The sequence below is a fragment of the Rhodnius prolixus genome, unplaced genomic scaffold (genome assembly GCF_049639745.1).
Source record: "Rhodnius prolixus isolate KJV_2025 unplaced genomic scaffold, Rpr scaffold_15, whole genome shotgun sequence".
NCBI lineage: Eukaryota > Metazoa > Arthropoda > Insecta > Hemiptera > Reduviidae > Rhodnius > Rhodnius prolixus.
In genome coordinates this window covers 147800-171098 of record NW_027411605.1, presented here as the reverse complement: position 1 = coordinate 171098, position 23299 = coordinate 147800, and the positions used below count along the sequence as shown (strand labels likewise).

Below are 23299 nucleotides of genomic sequence, written 5' to 3'. Positions count from 1 at the left end.
TCGCCATTCAACAAATTCACGAAGGCCTCTCTCGGAAGAATCCCTAAACCAAATACGGAGACCCGAAACTCTTTCAAAACCGGACATACACATACAAAATGAATGGTGTCCTCTCTGGACCACAAGTTGCAAAGGGAACATTCCTCAATGCCTTCCGAATTATAGGGTCTAAAATTTAAAGAAAGTAGCTCACCTCTAAGCTTCATAATCCACCGTGAGATACTAATAGCCACGGCAGTGCCAGTGAGGAGACTCCCGCTACGTACTCCATAATCCAGCTCCTTATAGAGAGTGAACCTGTGAGAGGTATTAGCCCGGGCAACCATATCATCACGTCTACCTGCCACAACACTATCCAATAACACTTTTAAAGTAGGCTTCAGATCCACTGACTCGTTAAATCCACGTAGTAACAACTCAGGCGCGTACTCAGCAGCAAGAGTCCTCCATTTGGCGAGCCAGAATGTTCCCGTTCTTAGAATTTCTGTCGCCAAAATTCTAGGTAGTCTATTCTGGGGCATATTAAAGACTTTCACTATATATTTAAAATGAAGACCCAGAGTGTAACAGAAAATGGGGTCCAAACCGGTCTCTAAGTGAATCATGTAATGAGGAGTATAAGAAGGGAGGAAGAAGAGTCTCTTTACAAAAAGTCGCATCACCCTCTCTATGACCTCATACTCTTCGAATCCCCAAACTGGAGCTGCATAACAGAGGATAGCTCGCATAACCGAATTAAAAATTTTCGTTTTAGAAACAGCAGGCACAGAATTATTAGAAATGGCGTCCTTCCAAACACCATTCAGCGCAAATTTCGCAGTACTAGCTTTTTCTTTAAAATGGGCTTGGAATGACAGTCGAGGTGTTAGTGTAATTAAGGTATTTGTACGAATTTACCACTTCTATCTCTTCGCCCCTATAGTGCCAATGTTCATTAGATTTCAAAGGGCCACCATTGCGAAAAACGATAATTTTTGATTTACCCAGATTTAAAGTGAGACCCCATTTAGCAAAATACTCGTCCAGAATAGAGATATTAATCTGTAAGTCATGGGGGGAATTGGCGACCAAAACAAGGTCATCCGCATACATCAAAATTTTGCACATAACATCCCCAATCATGCAATTCGTCCGCCAAGTCATTAATATAAATTGAGAAAAGCAAGGGACTCAGTTGGCAACCCTGCCTAACGCCGCTAGTGACAGTAAATGAATCAGACAAACCGTTCGTCGTCCACACATGCGATAAAGATCCAGAATACATGTTTCTAACAGCCGTGACAAATCTATTAGAGATTCCCATACTATACATTTTTATATAAAGAGCTTCTCAGTTAATACTGTCAAAAGCAGCTTTCAGATCTATAAAAAGGGCATAGAGTTTACATCCTTTATGCTTTAGCCTTAATTTAATCACATTAACTAATGTAAATATAGAGTCTACCGTGGAGTATCCCGCTCTGAACCCTGATTGACATTCATTAAGTAGTTCATTCTCATTTACAAACCAGGTCAATCTATGAAGCAGCAAGCCAGCAAATAGCTTGGCAGAACTATTCAAAAAGGAAACACCTCTGTAATTATTTATGTCATGCAGATCACCCTTCTTAAAGATTGGGAATATAATAGCCTCTCCAAAACTTGCAGGAACCCTTCCAGACGAATATATCTCATTAAACACTGCCAGCAGCAACTGAAGAAAGGATTCGGGAGCATTCTTAAAATACTCATGCGGAATTCGGTCTAGCCCCGGAGCTTTGTTGTCTTTCGCTTTTTTTAACACCACTCTCAGTTCATCCATGGTAAAAGGATCATCCAAAGTATGAGAGGCAATATACGGCTCTGCAAAAGGTATCAGACAGAACTCGTTGGCTGCGAAGAGTAAAGAGATAAAATGGTCTCGCCAGGTTGACACGGGAAACACCCCTGACAGCCGAGGGGAAACTCTCTTAAATATTTTAGCCAGTGTCCAAAACTCCTTACTCTCTCGAATCCCATCAAATTTACAAGTTAAATTTTGAAAAAATTCATCTTTTTTATTTTTACATAGAGTTTTATACTTTGAGCTAGCGACAACATATTCCTTTCTAACAATGGCGCTGTTAGTTTTCCTAAATAGATTCAACAAAGCAAAGACTTTCTTCCTGTTCCTCTGACAATCCCAGTCAAACCATAATTGCCTACGAGACAAATTCAATTGATTCATACCTGGTTGTTTGGGCGCGGCCTCTCTGATACAGTCTGTCAATTTGGAAAGAGCCATTTCAGGATTATCTGATTCTACCGAGATTTCACTTACTTTATACTCTACACGAGACTTGTAAAGGTCCATGAAACAGGAGTTCCACTTCAGCTGAAGCAACAGTGGCAGTACATTTGCCTCCGACCTTCTCCTGAATATTGATAGTGAAATAGGGAGATGATCCGAGAAGGGTTCAGCTATTACCCGGAATTCACTAACTAGGTGAACTAGGTCTACAGGTACACAGCAGAGAACGTTTACAGAACAACCTTGGGGTCCAACATAAGTAAAGTGGCCCTGAGGATCCCCCCTGCAGCGCCCATTCATAATGATCAAATCATTTTCATCGCAGAATTCAAAAAAACGCCGACCCTTAGCATTAATTATAGAATCTTTAGAGGCTCTGGATAGTTCTATTGGGAGCGAAGTGAAAATAATTTCGTCAGGTAGAACCTGTTCACTGCTGATTCTCACATTACAATCGCCTATAATGACAATATTAGACCTACCATCTTCCAGAAATAAATTATTTAAATTGGAGAAAATATTTTCCCATTCCGATCCGCTTATATAGACAGGAAGCAGATAGAAAACCTGGTCGCCAAGAGTAACCTCCAGCGCATCAAACAAGTTATTACCTATAGATTAAAAAAACCAACCGGGAGAAGCGTATATTCTACCCAAATTTTTAATGTTTCTTAATAAATAAATAGGAATATAAATATATCTATGTGTGATACAAAGTGTTGTTCTTCATAAGCACGATTTCTCCTCGGAGCATTAAACCCAAGTATGAACGATCTCTCCTGGATCTAACTGTACTGTGTGTGTGAATTTAGTTTCTTAAATTTTATTCATACCTTACTGGAAATAGGTACCCTAAAAAAAGAATGCCCCTTATCACTTTGTTGGGTACTAGGTATGTAAGATATATATGAAAACCACACTGAGCCATTATAAATACAAAGAAAGTGCTAAAAGTATTAAAACAACGATCAAACAAAAGAGAAGGTTTACTTATTACCTGAGGACATAAGTGATTCACGCAATCTTCATAGATATAGTGCTTTTCTCGAACCCTGGGAATTGAATTACACCTGATTTTTTGCTTTATATTTTTAACAATACTACCTCTAATTATTATTAATTTTTACAATTCATTAAAATCTAAGTTCTATTAATGTTTATAGGATTTAAACATCAATAGTATATTTGTTTCTTGGTCAATTTAACCCTATGTATTTCCCGGCGATCTCAGAACTCGAAGAGTGTTACTACAATAAAACTTTCCCTAATTACGTAACAAATAAAAATGTATTAAATGTAAAATAATGAAAAATGGTTATTAGTGTCACTATTTTTTATAGAATACAAAAATACTAATAGTAATATTATAACTAACTTATCACAAGGTCACTAAAAAAAATATTCTATATACTTTGATTGATACTGGAAATGGTGATATCGTAATTAGGTGATTTGAGAATGAATATGGGCTATAAAAGGGGGACGTAAAGAATGGGCTCCTCACTTCTACTTCAACCATGTTCCGTCACAGTTTGTTGTTTGCACTCTTTGCAGTGTTCCTCATCGTTTATACCGCTGGTAAATATTCACTTTATTTATTCACTAATATTTTATATGTAGTAGAATCCCACATCGTCTTATGAAATATTTTGGATTTGTAGTCTTTTCCGATAAAAGTTTATCCATCGATTTAAATTTATATTTCATGGAACGTTATATTTTACAAGTAATCTGTAGCCTCTCGTGGGATTCTATTTAGTGTTTACTGACTTACAAATGTACGCTACAAAAACCCTAGACTTATCTCCGTCTAAGTTTTTCTAAGAAACATTTTTTTCGTATCTCAATACGAGAACTTGTAGTTATTTAGCTTACGCCAGTGTTCACTAAGTTAGCTTTTTACCTTCTAACATATACTTTTATATGAAGACAAATATAAACTTGGCGATTTTACAGAAGCAACAGCATCAGAGGCAAACGCAACTGCTGATGGTCTAGGAACAAGTTCTGCCACTGTAACTAATGACAATCAGGCTGCTCAAGCAACTAGTGAAGGAGCAGGATCTGGGTCAGGAAATGCAGTTAACGAATGTCATGATGGTCAACCCTGCTAGGACAAAGCACAATAGATATTGCGCTTAAACTATGTATCTTGAAAAAAAACTTCTAGAACCTTATGTTTACGCAATCTACATTAGAATAAAACTATTTTTCCTGAAGTATGCCTGATTATTCACAACCTATACATTATCTCCTTAACAAAAACTTACAGTTTAAAATGTTAAGTATAAGGGTTGATTAAACGCCAAAAGTACACAAATAAGCAAGAACCCAACATTTCATTAATACTTCATTGATATTATTTAATTAATTTTACTGCATTAATTTTCATTAATATTTTATAGAATTTATTAGATGTCACAGACCCTTATGCTGGCCATTTTCGTCTACAAAGTATTTGTTCAAGTAGCACACCATTTAACTTAATTCAATTGACTGTAATATCTATTTATCTATAATAATCAAACTATTAATCACAGGTTAAAAAGAAAACGTTATAAAAAATAAAATAGAAAAAATATGGGGCTAAAAATTTCATAATCTTTTTTAAAAAATGCTCACAATTCATCAATGAATAGAATGAATAGAATAGAGTAGTTTATTTACAGAAACAAAGGCCTTAATTGATACATTTAATCATATTGCCTAAACTACGTACGGCATTGGTTAAATAAACCGTCTGCCGGAAGTTGACTGATATGGATAATATAAAATAAATAAACAGATAAATCAAAGCAAACAAAATAATAATAATAATAAAAAATAAAAATAACAAAATAAAAAGTCTTGTAAAAATTACAAAGCTAAACTAAAAGAAAAGTAACAGAAAATACATAACTTCGATATTCAAATTAACGATCACACGGATATTAAAAGAATATGTTATATAAAAATCCTACATAGTAATAATATAATTAAGAAATATAAAATTAGGGATAATTACCACAATAAATTATACCTTAACCTGGAGGATAAGATCAGTAATAAATAATTGATATTGACTGTTTACTAATAATAATAATAATAATAATAATAATAAGGGAAGGGATTAGCTATGAGGTTAGCATACTGGACTCCCACGCGGAGGTCCCGGGTTCGAATCCAGCAGCTGACCCTTAGATTTTCTCTTCCTAGGAGCTTCTTACAGCTCACTGTCCGGTGATGGACAGTGTTGTCTGTAACGAGAGAACACTGTCCGGAGGCCGGCAGTGCACTGGAAAAAGCTCCGGGCGCTAATGACCTCAGCTGTTGATGCGCAAAAAAAAAAAAAAAAAATAAAAAAAAAAAAAAAAAAAAAATAAAGCTGGACTCCCACGCGGAGGTCCCGAGTTCGAATCCAGCAGCTGACCCTTAGATTTTCTCTTCCTAGGAGCTTCTTACAGCTCACTGTCCGGTGATGGACAGTGTTGTCTGTAACGTGAGAACACTGTCCGGAGGCCGGCAGTGCACTGGAAAAAGCTCCGGGCGCTAATGACCTCAGCTGTTGATGCGCCAAAAAAAAAAAAAAAAATAATAATAATAATAAACTAATTAGAAATAAAATATTAATCAGGTATGCCGAGCAAACTAGAAATTAAACTCAGCGACCATCTCGTCCCTGAACCTCCACGCCATCTTGGCATAACGAACGAGCCCGGGCCAGTCCTCGCCATTCAACAAATTCACGAAGGCCTCTCTCGGAAGAATCCCTAAACCAAATACGGAGACCCGAAACTCTTTCAAAACCGGACATACACATACAAAATGAATGGTGTCCTCTCTGGACCACAAGTTGCAAAGGGAACATTCCTCAATGCCTTCCGAATTATAGGGTCTAAAATTTAAAGAAAGTAGCTCACCTCTAAGCTTCATAATCCACCGTGAGATACTAATAGCCACGGCAGTGCCAGTGAGGAGACTCCCGCTACGTACTCCATAATCCAGCTCCTTATAGAGAGTGAACCTGTGAGAGGTATTAGCCCGGGCAACCATATCATCACGTCTACCTGCCACAACACTATCCAATAACACTTTTAAAGTAGGCTTCAGATCCACTGACTCGTTAAATCCACGTAGTAACAACTCAGGCGCGTACTCAGCAGCAAGAGTCCTCCATTTGGCGAGCCAGAATGTTCCCGTTCTTAGAATTTCTGTCGCCAAAATTCTAGGTAGTCTATTCTGGGGCATATTAAAGACTTTCACTATATATTTAAAATGAAGACCCAGAGTGTAACAGAAAATGGGGTCCAAACCGGTCTCTAAGTGAATCATGTAATGAGGAGTATAAGAAGGGAGGAAGAAGAGTCTCTTTACAAAAAGTCGCATCACCCTCTCTATGACCTCATACTCTTCGAATCCCCAAACTGGAGCTGCATAACAGAGGATAGCTCGCATAACCGAATTAAAAATTTTCGTTTTAGAAACAGCAGGCACAGAATTATTAGAAATGGCGTCCTTCCAAACACCATTCAGCGCAAATTTCGCAGTACTAGCTTTTTCTTTAAAATGGGCTTGGAATGACAGTCGAGGTGTTAGTGTAATTAAGGTATTTGTACGAATTTACCACTTCTATCTCTTCGCCCCTATAGTGCCAATGTTCATTAGATTTCAAAGGGCCACCATTGCGAAAAACGATAATTTTTGATTTACCCAGATTTAAAGTGAGACCCCATTTAGCAAAATACTCGTCCAGAATAGAGATATTAATCTGTAAGTCATGGGGGGAATTGGCGACCAAAACAAGGTCATCCGCATACATCAAAATTTTGCACATAACATCCCCAATCATGCAATTCGTCCGCCAAGTCATTAATATAAATTGAGAAAAGCAAGGGACTCAGTTGGCAACCCTGCCTAACGCCGCTAGTGACAGTAAATGAATCAGACAAACCGTTCGTCGTCCACACATGCGATAAAGATCCAGAATACATGTTTCTAACAGCCGTGACAAATCTATTAGAGATTCCCATACTATACATTTTTATATAAAGAGCTTCTCAGTTAATACTGTCAAAAGCAGCTTTCAGATCTATAAAAAGGGCATAGAGTTTACATCCTTTATGCTTTAGCCTTAATTTAATCACATTAACTAATGTAAATATAGAGTCTACCGTGGAGTATCCCGCTCTGAACCCTGATTGACATTCATTAAGTAGTTCATTCTCATTTACAAACCAGGTCAATCTATGAAGCAGCAAGCCAGCAAATAGCTTGGCAGAACTATTCAAAAAGGAAACACCTCTGTAATTATTTATGTCATGCAGATCACCCTTCTTAAAGATTGGGAATATAATAGCCTCTCCAAAACTTGCAGGAACCCTTCCAGACGAATATATCTCATTAAACACTGCCAGCAGCAACTGAAGAAAGGATTCGGGAGCATTCTTAAAATACTCATGCGGAATTCGGTCTAGCCCCGGAGCTTTGTTGTCTTTCGCTTTTTTTAACACCACTCTCAGTTCATCCATGGTAAAAGGATCATCCAAAGTATGAGAGGCAATATACGGCTCTGCAAAAGGTATCAGACAGAACTCGTTGGCTGCGAAGAGTAAAGAGATAAAATGGTCTCGCCAGGTTGACACGGGAAACACCCCTGACAGCCGAGGGGAAACTCTCTTAAATATTTTAGCCAGTGTCCAAAACTCCTTACTCTCTCGAATCCCATCAAATTTACAAGTTAAATTTTGAAAAAATTCATCTTTTTTATTTTTACATAGAGTTTTATACTTTGAGCTAGCGACAACATATTCCTTTCTAACAATGGCGCTGTTAGTTTTCCTAAATAGATTCAACAAAGCAAAGACTTTCTTCCTGTTCCTCTGACAATCCCAGTCAAACCATAATTGCCTACGAGACAAATTCAATTGATTCATACCTGGTTGTTTGGGCGCGGCCTCTCTGATACAGTCTGTCAATTTGGAAAGAGCCATTTCAGGATTATCTGATTCTACCGAGATTTCACTTACTTTATACTCTACACGAGACTTGTAAAGGTCCATGAAACAGGAGTTCCACTTCAGCTGAAGCAACAGTGGCAGTACATTTGCCTCCGACCTTCTCCTGAATATTGATAGTGAAATAGGGAGATGATCCGAGAAGGGTTCAGCTATTACCCGGAATTCACTAACTAGGTGAACTAGGTCTACAGGTACACAGCAGAGAACGTTTACAGAACAACCTTGGGGTCCAACATAAGTAAAGTGGCCCTGAGGATCCCCCCTGCAGCGCCCATTCATAATGATCAAATCATTTTCATCGCAGAATTCAAAAAAACGCCGACCCTTAGCATTAATTATAGAATCTTTAGAGGCTCTGGATAGTTCTATTGGGAGCGAAGTGAAAATAATTTCGTCAGGTAGAACCTGTTCACTGCTGATTCTCACATTACAATCGCCTATAATGACAATATTAGACCTACCATCTTCCAGAAATAAATTATTTAAATTGGAGAAAATATTTTCCCATTCCGATCCGCTTATATAGACAGGAAGCAGATAGAAAACCTGGTCGCCAAGAGTAACCTCCAGCGCATCAAACAAGTTATTACCTATAGATTAAAAAAACCAACCGGGAGAAGCGTATATTCTACCCAAATTTTTAATGTTTCTTAATAAATAAATAGGAATATAAATATATCTATGTGTGATACAAAGTGTTGTTCTTCATAAGCACGATTTCTCCTCGGAGCATTAAACCCAAGTATGAACGATCTCTCCTGGATCTAACTGTACTGTGTGTGTGAATTTAGTTTCTTAAATTTTATTCATACCTTACTGGAAATAGGTACCCTAAAAAAAGAATGCCCCTTATCACTTTGTTGGGTACTAGGTATGTAAGATATATATGAAAACCACACTGAGCCATTATAAATACAAAGAAAGTGCTAAAAGTATTAAAACAACGATCAAACAAAAGAGAAGGTTTACTTATTACCTGAGGACATAAGTGATTCACGCAATCTTCATAGATATAGTGCTTTTCTCGAACCCTGGGAATTGAATTACACCTGATTTTTTGCTTTATATTTTTAACAATACTACTTCTAATTATTATTAATTTTTACTATTCATTAAATTCTAAGTTCTATTAATCTTTATAGGATATAACATCAATAGTATATTTGTTTCTTGGTCAATTTAACCCTATGAATTTCCCGGCGATCTCAGAACTCAAAGAGTGTTACTGCAATATAAACTTTTCCTAATTACGTAACTAATACAAATGTATTAAATGTAAAATAATAGAAAATTTATTATTAGTGTCACTATTTTCAAGAGTAAAAATAACTAATAGTAATATAATCAACTTATCACGAGGTTATTAAAAAAATGTTTCTATATACATTTAATGATACTGGATATGGTGATATCGTAATTAGGTGATTTGAGAATGAATATGGGCTATAAAAGCGGGACGTAATGAATGGGCTCCTCACTTCTACTTCAACCATGTTCCGTCACAGTTTGTTGTTTGCACTCTTTGCAGTGTTCCTCTTCGTTTATACCGCTGGTAAATATTCACTAATATTTTATGTGCAATAGATCCCACATCATCTTATGAAATATTTTGGATTTGTAGTCTTTTCCGTTAAAAGTTTATTCATCGATTTAAATTTATATTTCATGTAACGTTATATTTTACAAGTAGTCTGTAGCCTCTCGCGGGATTCTATTTAGTGTTTACTGACTTACAAATGTACGCTACAAAAACCCTACACTTATCTCCGCCTAAGTTTTTCTACACAATATTTATTTCATATCTCAATACGAGAACTTGTAGTTATTACATAGCTTACGCCAGTGTTCTCTAAGCTAACTTTTTACCTTCTAACATATACTTTTATATGAAGACAAATAAAAACTTGGCGATTTCACAGAAGCAACAGCGTCAGTGGCAAACGCAACTGCTGATGGTGTAGGAACAAGTTCTGCCGCTGTAACTAATGACAATCAGGCTGCTGAAGCAACTAGTCAAGGAGCAGGATCTGGGTCAGGAAATGCGATTAACACATGTGGGGATGGTCTTCCCTGCTAGGATAAAGCACAATAGATATTGCGCTTAAACTATGTATTTTGAAAAAAACTTCTACAACCTTGTTTTCGCAATCAACATTAGAATAAAACAATTTTTTCTGAAGTATGTCTAATTATTCTCAACCTGTATATTTGTCACTTTTTTTGTAATCAGCTATAAGGTACCTTATTACTTGATTAAAACTAATCTTGCCCAAGATCTGAACTACAGAAAACCAAATCAATTTTTATATGCTCCACAAACTTCTAAAAAAATCGTAACAAACATTTCTTAGAAATCTGGAGATAGCATGAACAGAGATATTATTATGCTTGTTTTGTGGTAATTACCCTAGCATTTTGGTTTCAACGCCTTGTTTAGTACCTTATGGTTAGCACAATGTTAATGGAATAAGGAAATAATCAGTTGCGATAAAATTTCAATTTTTTAATAAGTATTTAGAATAATAGAATGCTATTTATTGACTAATTCCTAGCCTGCAGTTTAACGAGGAAACAAAACTTATGCACCAATTCAACCATCATCTATTAGAAATCACTTACATGCTTAAGCAGTGGGTAATTGAAGTTCTGCTGCAATTAAAAAGTAGAACATATTGCTGGTTATTTCACATCAGCACAAATTGCTTCTGCAACTAAGGAGTTTCATGTTTTATGTGTACAGAGATTTTAGTGAAAACCATGATCTTTAATATAGCTCGAAATTGCTGTAGTTTTTCCAGCTGTAAGCCCCCCACAAGCTACCTCTACAACCAAAATTACATAGAAATACGAATATATTTTTTAATTTATTAAAAAATCTTAACACCATAACACAAACCAAATCTTCAATAAATTCCAGTATTGCATCTGATATAATATAGAAAATAAATTTCGTATTCTTGTATATCTAGGTGGAATAACTAGCTTCAGAAAATCACAATAAACAATGATCAGTAGCTGATAAGTTGTTTTAATGTACTAATTTATATTAGGAAAATATAAGATTTTTTTTTCTTTTTCAATTAGCCTTTATATCGCAAAATAACATATAAACGTTGAATTAAAAATATATCTATATAATGTATTCACAATTCAACAATCCGTGACGTTTTTAAATATTATTTAGTTGATCTGATTAAACTTATCAATAGCTGTGAACTCTGTTATAATAGTCTAATTTATATTACGATATTAAAATATAAGATTTTTCTTTCTTTGTCTACTAGCCTAAAAGTCTGATGTAATATATATACACGTTAAATTAACAATATAACCATTTAATGTACTCACAATTAAATTATCTTTGTCATTTCCTAATTTCATAAAGAAGATCTGATGCAATCTATTATGCTCAACTGCGACATGCCTCATGCTACTCTATCTTCAATTTCAGATAATACCTGCTCTCCGAACGTTTCCGCACCTGAAACATAAGTAATGAAATTAGCCGAAAAACTTTTCGACATGAAGGATAAACTAATCTATTTCTGTTTTAATTTCTTATAGGTTGCAAGTTCGAATTTTCTTTTTTACTGCATTTCTTAAGAATTATTTTTCATCTTTGCTTAAATTTTTAAGAACTCCTGAAAAACTGGTTACGACTGCACGAGCTTAGCAGGCCATTAATGGACCAGTTCTGAAATATGTCATGCATCAGCCATTCGATAAAAAAAGATATCACATTTTAATAAAACCATTTGTAACCATCAGTTAAATATATTTTTCTTTTAGAAATATTATTCAAATACAACCATCTTCTGTGCTCCTTCACTGCTCGGTTGATCAAGCTTATAGTAACTTTCGCTGTACATTTGGATTTAGATCCTCCTCCTTGACCATTTGCTTCGGTTAACACTTGACTACTCAGCACATTATCGAAACTTGTTCTATGACCTTCAGAAGCTACTTCATCTGTTCTAAATGTCTTTGTATAACAACCTCTATTTTCTTTTTTATTATTTCATTATTTAACTATTGACTGAATTTTCCTAATCAAATTTAGTCAATAGTAATTTTGCCTCATCTGTGAACAAAGATGAATGCAACAAAGAGTACAAAGTACAAACTGTCACGGATCATCTTTTAAATAGAAGGAGGCGAACATGTAATTATTAAAATACTTATTTCACTATCGTAATCCCTGTTCCATCTGTACTATACTCACTTTTTTTCTTACAGGAATATTATGCGATAGCATTGATTAACATTTAAATAAAAGGTCGAATTAAAATAAGTATTTAATCCGAGAGACAAGCCCGACTACATGTTATTAGCTATAGAATAAAAAAACCAACCGGGAGAAGCGTATATTCTACCCAAATTTTTAATGTTTCTTAATAAATAAATATGAATATAAATATATCTATGTGCGATACAAAGTGTTGTTCTTCATAAGCACGAGTTCTCCTCGGAGCATTAAACCCAAGTATGAACGATCTCTGCTGGATCTAACTGTACTGTGGGTGTGAATTTAGTTTGTTAAATTTTATTCATACCTTACTGGAAATAGGTACCCTAAAAAAAGAATGCCTTTATCCCTTTGTTGGGTACTAGGTTTGTAAGATATACATGAAAACCAAACTGAGCCATTATAAATACAAAGAAAGTGCTAAAAGTATTAAAACAACGATCACACAAAAAAAGAAGGTTTACTTATTACCTGAGGACATAAGTGATACACGCAATCTAGATACAGTGCTTTTCTCGAACCCCTGGGAATTAAATTACACCTGATTTTTTGCTTCATATTGTTGTTTTATTTTTTTTTAACAATACTACTTCTAATTATTATTAATTTTTACTATTCATTAAATTCTAAGTTCTATTAATGTTTATAGGATTTAAACCTCAATAGTATATTTGTTTCTTGGTCAATTTAACCCTATGTATTTCCCGGCGATCTCAGAACTCAAAAAGTGTTACTGCAATATAAACTTTCCCTAATTACGTAACAAATAAAAATGTATTAAAACTAAAATAATAGAAAATTTGTTATTAGTGTCACTATTTTTTATAGAATACAAAAATACTAATAGTAATATTATAACTAACTTATCACAAGGTCACTAAAAAAAATATTCTATATACTTTGATTGATACTGGAAATGGTGATATCGTAATTAGGTGATTTGAGAATAAACTTGGGGTATAAAAGGGGCTGGTAAAAAATGGGCTCCTCACTTCTACTTCAACCATGTTCCGTCACAGTTTGTTGTTTGCACTCTTTGCAGTGTTCCTCATCGTTTATACCGCTGGTAAATATTCACTTTATTTATTCACTAATATTTTATATACAATAGAATCCCACATCGTCTTATGAAATATTTTGGATTTGTAGTCTTTGCCGTTAAAAGTTTATCCATCGATTTAAATTTATATTTCATGTAACGTTATATTTTACAAGTAGTCTGTAGCCTCTCGCGGGATTCTATTTAGTGTTTACTGACTTACAAATGTACGCTACAAAAACCCTAGACTTATCTCCGTCTAAGTTTTTCTACGCAACATTTTTTTCGTATCTCAATACGAGAACTTGTAGTTATTACATAGCTTACGCCAGTGTTCTCTAAGCTAGCTTTTTACCTTCTAACATATACTTTCATATGAAGACAAATAAAAACTTGGCGATTTCACAGAAGCAACAGCGTCAGTGGCAAACGCAACTGCTGATGGTGTAGGAACAAGTTCTGCCGCTGTAACTAATGACAATCAGGCTGCTGAAGCAACTAGTCAAGGAGCAGGATCTGGGTCAGGAAATGCGATTAACACATGTGGGGATGGTCTTCCCTGCTAGGATAAAGCACAATAGATATTGCGCTTAAACTATGTATTTTGAAAAAACTTCTAGAACATGGTTTTCGCAATCTACATTAGAATAAAACTATTTTTTCTGAAGTATGTCTAATTATTCTCAACCTGTATATTTGTCACTTTTTTTGTAATCAGCTTTATAGCTGACCTAATACCTTATGGTACCTTATTACTTGATTAAAACTAATCTTGCCCAAGATCTGAACTACAGAAAACCAAATCAATTTTTATATGCTCCACAAACTTCTAAAAAAATCGTTACAAAAATTTCTTAGAAATCAGGAGATAGCATGAACAGAGATATAATTATGCTTGTTTTGTGGTAATTACCCTAGCATTTTGGTTGCAACGCCTTGTTTAGTACCTTATGGTTAGCTCAATGGAAATGGAATAAGGAAATAATCAGTTGCGATAAAATTTCAAGTTTCAATAAGTATTTAGAATAATAGAATGCTATTTATTGACTAATTCCTAGCCTGCAGTTTAACGAGGAAACAAAACTTATGCAACAATTCAACCATCATCTATTAGAAATCACTTACATGCTTAAGCAGTGGGAAATAGAAGTTCCGCTGCAATTAAAAAGTAGAACATATTGCTGGTTATTTCACATCAGCACAAATTGCTTCTGCAACTAAGGAGTTTCATGTTTTATGTACAGAGATTTTAGTGAAAACCATTATCTTTAATATAGCTCGAAATTGCTGTTGTTTTTCCAGCTGTAAGCACCCCACAAGCTACCTCTATAACAAAAATTACATAGAAATACGAATATATTTTTGGTTTATTAAAAAATGCTAACACCATAACACAAACCAAATCTTCAATAAATTCCAGTATTGCATCTGATATAATATAGAAAATAAATTTCGTATTCATGTATATCAAGGTGGAATAACTAGCTTTCAGAAAATCACAAAAAACAATGATCAGTAGATGATAAGTTGTTTTAATGTACTAATTTATATTAAGAAAATATAAGATTTTTTTTCTTTTTCAATTAGCATTTATATCTTAAAAAAACATATAAAAGTTGAATTAAAAATATATCTATTTAATGTATTCACAATTCAACAATCCGTGACGTTTTTAAATATTATTTAGTCGATCTGATTAAACTTATCAATAGCTGTGAACTCTGTTATAATAGACTAATTTATATTATTAAAATATAAGACTTTTCTTTCTTTGTCTACTAGCCAAAAGTGTGATGTAATTTAATAAACGTTAAATTAACAATATATCTATTTAATGTACTCACAATTAAATTATCTTTGTCTTTTCCTAATTTTATAAAGTAGATCTGATGTAATCTATCTAATATGCTCAACTAAGGCATGCCTCACATTTCCCTCCACTTCAATTTCCGATAATGCCTGCTCTCCGAACGTTTCCGCACCTGAAACATAAGTAATGAAATTAGACGAAAATTTTTTCGACATGAAGGATAAACTAATCTATTTCTGTTTAAATTTCTTATAGGTTGCAAGTTCGAATTTTCTTTTTTACTGCATTTCTTAAGAATTATTTTTCATCTTTGCTTAAATTTTTAAGAACTCCTGAAAAACTGGTTACGACTGCACGAGCTTAGCAGGCCATTAATGGACCAGTTCTGAAATATGTCATGTATCAGCCATTCGATAAAAAAAGATATCACATTTTAAAAAAACCGTTTGTAACAATCAGTTAATTATATTTTTCTTTTAGAAATATTATTGAAATACAACCATCTACGGTGCTCCTTCATTACTCGGATAATCAAGAATAAAGTTACTTTCGCTGTTCATTTCGAATTACAGACCTAGACCGTCCTCCTCGACCATTTACTAATAATATACTAGTAATATTACAATCAACTTATCACAAGGTTATTAAAAAAATGTTTCTATATACTTTGATTGACGCTGGAAATGGTGATATCGTAATTAGGTGATTTGAGAATGAATATGGGCTATAAAAGCGGGACGTAAAGAATGGGCTCCTCACTTCTACTTCAACCATGTTCCGTCACAATTTGTTGTTTGCACTCTTTGCAGTGTTCATCTTCATTTATACTGCCGGTAAATATTCACTTTATTTATTCACTAATATTTTATGTGGAATAGATTCCACATCGTCTTATGAAAGATTTTGGATTCTATTTTGTGTTTACTGACTTAAAATTGTACGCTACCAAAACACTACACTTATCACCGTCTATGTTTTTCTACGAAATGTATTTTTTTCGTATCTCAATATGAGAACTTGTAGTTACATAGCTTACGCCAGTGTTCACTAAGCTAGCTTTTTACCTTCTAACATATACTTTTATATGAAGACAAATAAAAACTTGGCGATTTTACAGAAGCAACTGTAACAACAGATCAACAGAGGCAAACGCAACTGCTGATGGTCTAGGAACAAGTTCTGCCACTGTAACTAATGATAATCAGGCTGCTCAAGCAACTAGTGAAGGAGCAGGATCTGGGTCAGGAAATGCAGTTAACGATTGTCATGATGGTCAACCCTGCTAGGACAAAGCAGAATAGATATTGCGCTTAAACTTTGTATCTTGAAAAAAAACTTCTAGAACCTTATGTTTACGCAATCTACATTAGAATAAAACTATTTTTCCTGAAGTATGCCTGATTATTCACTACCTGTACATTATTCACATTCATTTAAGGCGCCTGTAGATTATTTAAGGTGCCTATTGCTCAATTAAAAATAAATCTTTGTTACCATCTCAACTACAGGAATCAAAATCAATTTTTATATGCTACACAAACTTTTAATAAATCGTAACAAACATTCATAAGAAATCTTGAGATAACATGAACAGATATATTGTTCTTCTGTGGTAATAACGCTGGCATTTTGCAGCACTCGCCTTGTTTGATACCTTATATTATAGTTATCACAATGATAATCGAATCAGCAAGTAATCAGTTTCGAATAAAATTTCAGGTTTTAATAAGTATTTAGAATAATATACAGTACCATTTTTTGACTCCTAGACTGCAGCTTACCGAGAAAACAAAACTTATGCAACAATTGATCTATTAGCTTTTACAAATCACTTACATGCTTAAGGAGTGGGTAATAGAAGTTCCGCTGCAATTATAAAGTCGAACGTGTTGCTGGTTATTTCACATCAGCACGGATTGCTTCTGTAACTGAAGAGTTTCATGTAATAACTCAATTATGTCTGCATTAGAGAGGTTTTAGTGAAAACAATGATCTTTAATAACGCTTGAAATAGCTGTAGTTGTTCCAGCTGTATGCACTCAACATGCTACCTCTGCAACAAAAATTTATAAAAATACGAATAAATTTTTCAATATATTAAAAAATCTCAACACTATAACACATAAATTTTTCAATAAATTCCAGTATTGCATGTGTTAAAATATATTAAGGTATATACAGATAACTCGCTTTCAAAAAAGTATTATAAACATTTCATTGGTAAAAATGCTTAAATCTCATAAAAAGTTTTGGAAGCATTTGGTAAAATTACATGTTAAGTAATTTCAAAGAAATTAACTTTTTTTGTATTCAAGATTCCACTAAATTTGAATTATCAATAGCTGCGAACTCTGTTTTAATTTACTAATTCATACTAATAAAATATGAGAATTTTTTTTATTTCGTTTTCAACTACCCATAGGTGGTTAATGTAATATATACTAGTCACATTAACAATATATCTATTTAATGTACTCACAATTAAACAATCCATGACTTTTTTAAATATTATTTAGTCGATGAGATTAATCTTTCTATTATGCTGAACAGCGACATGCCTCACATTTTCATATACTTTAATTTCCTATAATACTTGCTGTCTGAACGTTCCCGCACCTGAAATATAAGTAATAAAATTAGACGTAAAACTTTTCGACATGAAGGATAATCTAATTTATTTCTGTTTAAATTTCTTACAGGTTGCTAGTTCAAATTTTCATTCCTTGCGAATTTGTAAAAGAATTATTTTTCATTTTTGTTTAAATATTGAAGAAGTCCTGAAGAACTGGTTATGCCTGCACGAGCTTAGCAGACCATTAATGGACCAGTTTTGAAAGATGTCATGTATTATCTAATACATAATAAAGCTTTTTGGATTTCCAAATAAAATTTCCAATATTAATTATATTTTTCTATTAAAAATGACATTCAAGTACAACCATCTACTGTGCTCTGTCATTGCACGGTTTACCATGCTAACAATTGGCTTTCGTTGTTGATTTCGATTTACAGACCCAGATCTTTCAAATCGACCATTTAATTCGGTCAACATTTAGTCACTATACACATTAGCGAAACTTGTTCTATGATCTTCAGTATCTGCTTTAACGTCACCAGATGTCTCTGTAAGATAACAACTTTTATTATTATTATTTCATTATTATACTTTTGACTTAATTTTTCTAATTAAATTTACTGTGTAGTAATTTTGTCTCATCTGTTAACGAAGATGATCGTCTCAAAGTGTACAGACCACAACCTGTCACGAATAATGTTATCAATATAATAAGTGAGGTGTCCATTATTCTTTAAAATACATATTTTCTATTGCAATCGTTATTTCATCTGTACTATTGTTATTTTTTTTTTTTACAGGAAGTTTAGGTAACAGCATTGATTAATAAGTAATAAATTAATTGATAATAATATGTAGAATTAAAATTAGAATTTATCCAAAAGATAAGCCCGACTAGAAGTTATTAAGTGTAGATTAAAAAAACTAACACGGCGAATTATGTGCTACCAAAATTTTCAATCGTTCTTAATAAATGTTAGCGTTTGAAAGTGCGTATTAAATATATCATATATTTATTAAATATATAGAAAGTGTTGTGTTTCATTAGCAAGAGTTTTCCTCGGAGCACTAAACCCAATTATTGCACACAAGAACTATCTCTGCTGGATCTAACTATATTGTATGTTAGTGTAATTTGCACATTCATTTCAGTTTGCTACCTTTTAAACATACTATTTTGAAACGCCTACCCTAAAAAAGAATGCCCTTATCGCTTAGTTCCAATATATCCATGAAAAACAATAATGAGCTAAAATTAAAACAAAGAAAGGGCAAAAAGTCCTAAAAAAAAGATAAAACAAAAGAGTGGGTTTACTAATTCTCTGAGGACATTATGATAGATGCAATCTAGAGCTAATGCATTTCTCGAACACCTGAGAATTAAATACACCTGATTTTTTACTTTGTATTGTTCTTTTAATTTTTTCAATAATACTACTTCTAATTATTATTATTTTTTTCTATTTATTAAATTGTATGTTCTGTTGAAGTTTATAGTATTTAAAAATAAATCATATATTTGTTTCTGGGTCAATTTTACCCTACGTATCTACCGGCTATCTCAGAACTCAAAGAGTGTTTACAATCTATACTTTTCCTAATAATAATATTACATGTCAAATAAAAGAAAATTTATTTTTAGTATCACCCTGTTTTTTATAGTAAATAAACTAAAAGTAATGTTATAATCAACCTATCACAAGGTCTTTGAAAAAAAAGGTTTTTATATATTTCAGATGACTGACGTTGGAAATAGATATCGTAATTAGGTGATTTGCAAATGAACTTCGGGTATAAAAGGGGGACTTAAAGAATGGACTCCTCACTTCTACTTCAACCATGTTCCGTCACAGTTTGTTGTTTGCACTCTTTGCAGTGTTCCTCTTCGTTTATACCGCTGGTAACTATTCAGTTTATATATTTGCTAATATTTTATATGCAATTGAATCCCTTCATGTCTTAAGAAAGCTTACTGATTTTTAATCATCTTAGACAAAGATTGATCCGCCGATTTAAAGCTTCATTTTAAGTAACTTGAAATTTAACAAGTAAATGTACGCCAGCAAAGAACTAAACTAAACTCAGCCTAATCTTTTCTACGAATGATTGCTAACGTCACGAAAACACTTCTTTTTTTGTGAATTGCAATATAATAAGTCGCAGTTACAAAACTTACTCGATTGATTACTAAACTGGCTCGATACTTTCTAACATTTACTGTTATATGAATACAAATAAAAACTTGTCGATTTTACAGAAGCAGCACCATCAGAAGCAAACGCAACTGCTGAAGGACTAGGAACAAGTTCTGCCAACGTAACGAATTGCGATCAGGCTGCTGAAGCAACTAGTCAAGGAGCTGGATCTGGGTCAGGGAATGCAATTAACGATTGTCAGGATGGTCAACCCTGCTAGGACAAAGTACAATAGATATTGCGCTTAAACTATGTATCTTGAAAAAAAACTTCTAGAACCTTATGTTTACGCAATCTACATTAGAATAAAAAATTTTTTCCTGAAGTATTTCTGATTATTCACAACCTGTATATTTGTCACTTTAATCTACTTGAAGGTACCTATTGCTCATTTAAAAATAAATCTTGGTTACAATCTAAACTACAGGAATCAAAATCAATTTCTATATGCTACAAAACTTCTAATAAATCGTAACAATCATCCCTAAGAAATCTGAAGATAGGTTGGACAGATATATGGTTATGGTTCTTCTGTGGTAATAAACCTAGCATTTTTGTTGCATGCGTCTTGTTTAGTACCTTATAGTTACCACAATGATAATCGAATCAGCAAATAATCTGTTGGGAATAAAATTTCAATTTTCAATAAGTATTTAGAATAATACACAGTACCATTTTTTGACTCTTCCCTAGGCTGCAGTCTAACGAGGAAATGAAACTCGTAACACAATTGGGGGGACTGCTATTCAAGATAGAAACAAAATTTAAATAACTATCAGCTCTAACTAATTTATCGGTTTAAGCAATAAAAAACTGAAGTTCCGCCGGAATTGAAAAATCGTGTCTATTTCTGATTATTTCACTCAAGAACGGTTTGTTTCAGCAACTGCGGGAATAACCATGTTTAACGCAGCTCGAAATACCTTTAGTAAACCCTTTTGTAAACATCGGAGCATGAACCTTACTTTAAGAGTTTATTTGCAATTATGAAATAAAATATTGCACTGTGGATTTACGACCATCTTTCAAGAGTCAATGAATTTCGACTATACGATCTAAACTCTGATCATTTCCCCATGATGGTGTTATAAACACCCATTGAACCTTCCTCAATTATTGGATAGTTATCGAGGAATTTTCAACTTTAATATGATTAGTGTTGAATTTGCTACAAATAATTACTAAACATTCCAAAGTAACATTTATAAAATTGTTATTGAGTGAATGATTTAACCTGTAATACTTAAGCTTTGCTTCGAAAATAATCTCTTTTAATAATTTTTTTAAAGATGTCTCATCGAATAAATTTCGACAATATTTCTATAAACCAGTAACGTCTTTTTTGCTTTATAACAGCCAGAATCAAATCCTGACTTACAGCAATAATTATCTGTTTTGCTTCTCTTTGGTTTTATCAAAGTTGGTGAGGGAGTGAAAAAATTAAAAATATTTAATATGGATACTAAAGAAAATATATAATTTTAAATTTATAGGAACTAATAAGTTTATTAAAAAGAAGTAGCAGAAAAAGTTTGTAATATGAAGTTTGCTTACTTGCCCTTATATTTTCGTTTTCTTTAAATTTTGATCTCTGTTTGGTTGGAGTCAGAAATAGCGTTTTTATCTAATTGAAATTTACAGAAATAACTTGCTCTGGTAACGTACGGGACAAAGACTGTTAATGAAGTTGAAAGTACAGATTATCACTACATGATAGTGGTAGAGGTTGTACTACGATCTGGTTACAGTGACGAAACTTTAAAGGACTTCTTGATGCCGCTGCCTTCTTGAATAACTTCCTAAAATAAATTCAATCAACATCAATATAACATAACTATTTACAAACAACACTGTAGATCACCGTGAGCTGTAAGAAGCTCCTAGGAAGATAAAATCTAAGAGCCAGCAGTTAGATTCAAACCCGTGATGTTCGAGTTGGAATCCAGTATTCGCTAACCACTCTATTAATCCTTTCCCAATTCTCTAATATTATGAACTATTCTTGATAAGCTCAACTTAAACTTGGTTTATACCATCCAATCCTTGATAGAAAAAAATCAATGTCATTTTTATTCCATGAAATATAATTTAAAGGAAAGGGCTCCGGATTACTAGCTACACTTTAACCTCCCTCACTCACACTCAGTCAACAAGTCTAGAGTCAGTCGGAAACCTGGTCGAAGTCAGTAACTCAAAACAAAGGTGGACCTCAGATGATGGATGCAAGTACAAACCCCAACTGGGAAACCAAAAACATGCATGCTACAAGGTCAAAATTTATGAGATTATAATTAAAGTTCCCCATTTACAATGCTTAACAAGTGTTTAATTATGGATCCGCAGATCTGTACTCGTAAAAAGAAAAGTGTGATGTGTGGTGAAAATGTGTGACTGTGAGATGAAACGTTGTTTTGCAGAAAACGTATTTTGTCCAAAAAAAAGCACAGACTGAGACGGTTAGAGCAATTAAGTCGTAGAGTCAGGGAGGCCGCAAGTACAGGCCAGTTTTCATTGTAAAGGATATCTGAAGTCATAAAGAAGATGGTAAAATAAAATATGAGATAAGGATGCCTGACAGGCATTTCTTCAGGAGTACGCAACGGTTCTTCTGGTACCTCTTTTTGAGTTATGAATAGCAGTAAATATATAGCAATATCATGAAGGAATCTGTGTTTAATTGAAATAAATAAAGCACATCTAATTCATTGTGGATTCTGAAAAATCGCAAGCAATTATAATAATTAACTGTTATACAATTATTTTTCACTCAATATCAGGAAACCGTAATCACGAGGCCTTTGCAGAAAATATTTTTGAAAATAACAAACTTGACTCGGAAAGAGCAATGAAGGTGACATCGTGATATAATTTAAAAAGAAAACAAAAAAGCAGTTATTAAAGTTGCCAATGAAGAATGGTCTCTTCACTTTAATTTCAAATAAACGTATTTCATCCAAACCTGCAGTGTTCCTCGCCCTTTACTTATCAGGTAAAAACAAACTTTAAAAATTTAAGTTCGCTTATTCAGTAGTTTTTCTTATCAGTGAATGAGGAAATGTTATACTTCTTAAAAATAAAATTTCGATTAAAAGTGCATATTTTGTGTACTTTTCTGAATTAAAAAATTCTGACGTGAATATTTACATGATTTTCTCTAATTAAGATTCTC

General features: G+C 33.5%; 1 protein-coding gene across 3 annotated transcripts in view; it reads right to left on the bottom strand.

Annotated features, from left to right (window-relative positions):
- The window catches only part of LOC141454878 (uncharacterized), a 70983-nt gene extending 48899 nt beyond the window's left edge, over positions 1-22084 (bottom strand). For 2 of the 3 annotated variants that reach the window (XR_012459002.1, XR_012459001.1), the window contains exons 1-7: positions 21685-21999; positions 18058-18483; positions 17840-17976; positions 17197-17413; positions 15395-15532; positions 14676-14876; positions 11614-11746 (exon numbers count right to left, since the gene is read on the bottom strand). The gene's annotated coding sequence lies outside the window, so the exon portion shown is untranslated. Of the gene's footprint in view, positions 1-11613; positions 11747-14675; positions 14877-15394; positions 15533-17196; positions 17414-17839; positions 17977-18057; positions 18484-21684 lie in introns of all 3 variants that reach the window. The other variant, XR_012459000.1, reaches the window with a different exon arrangement.
- Positions 22085-23299: the final 1215 nt, after the last annotated feature.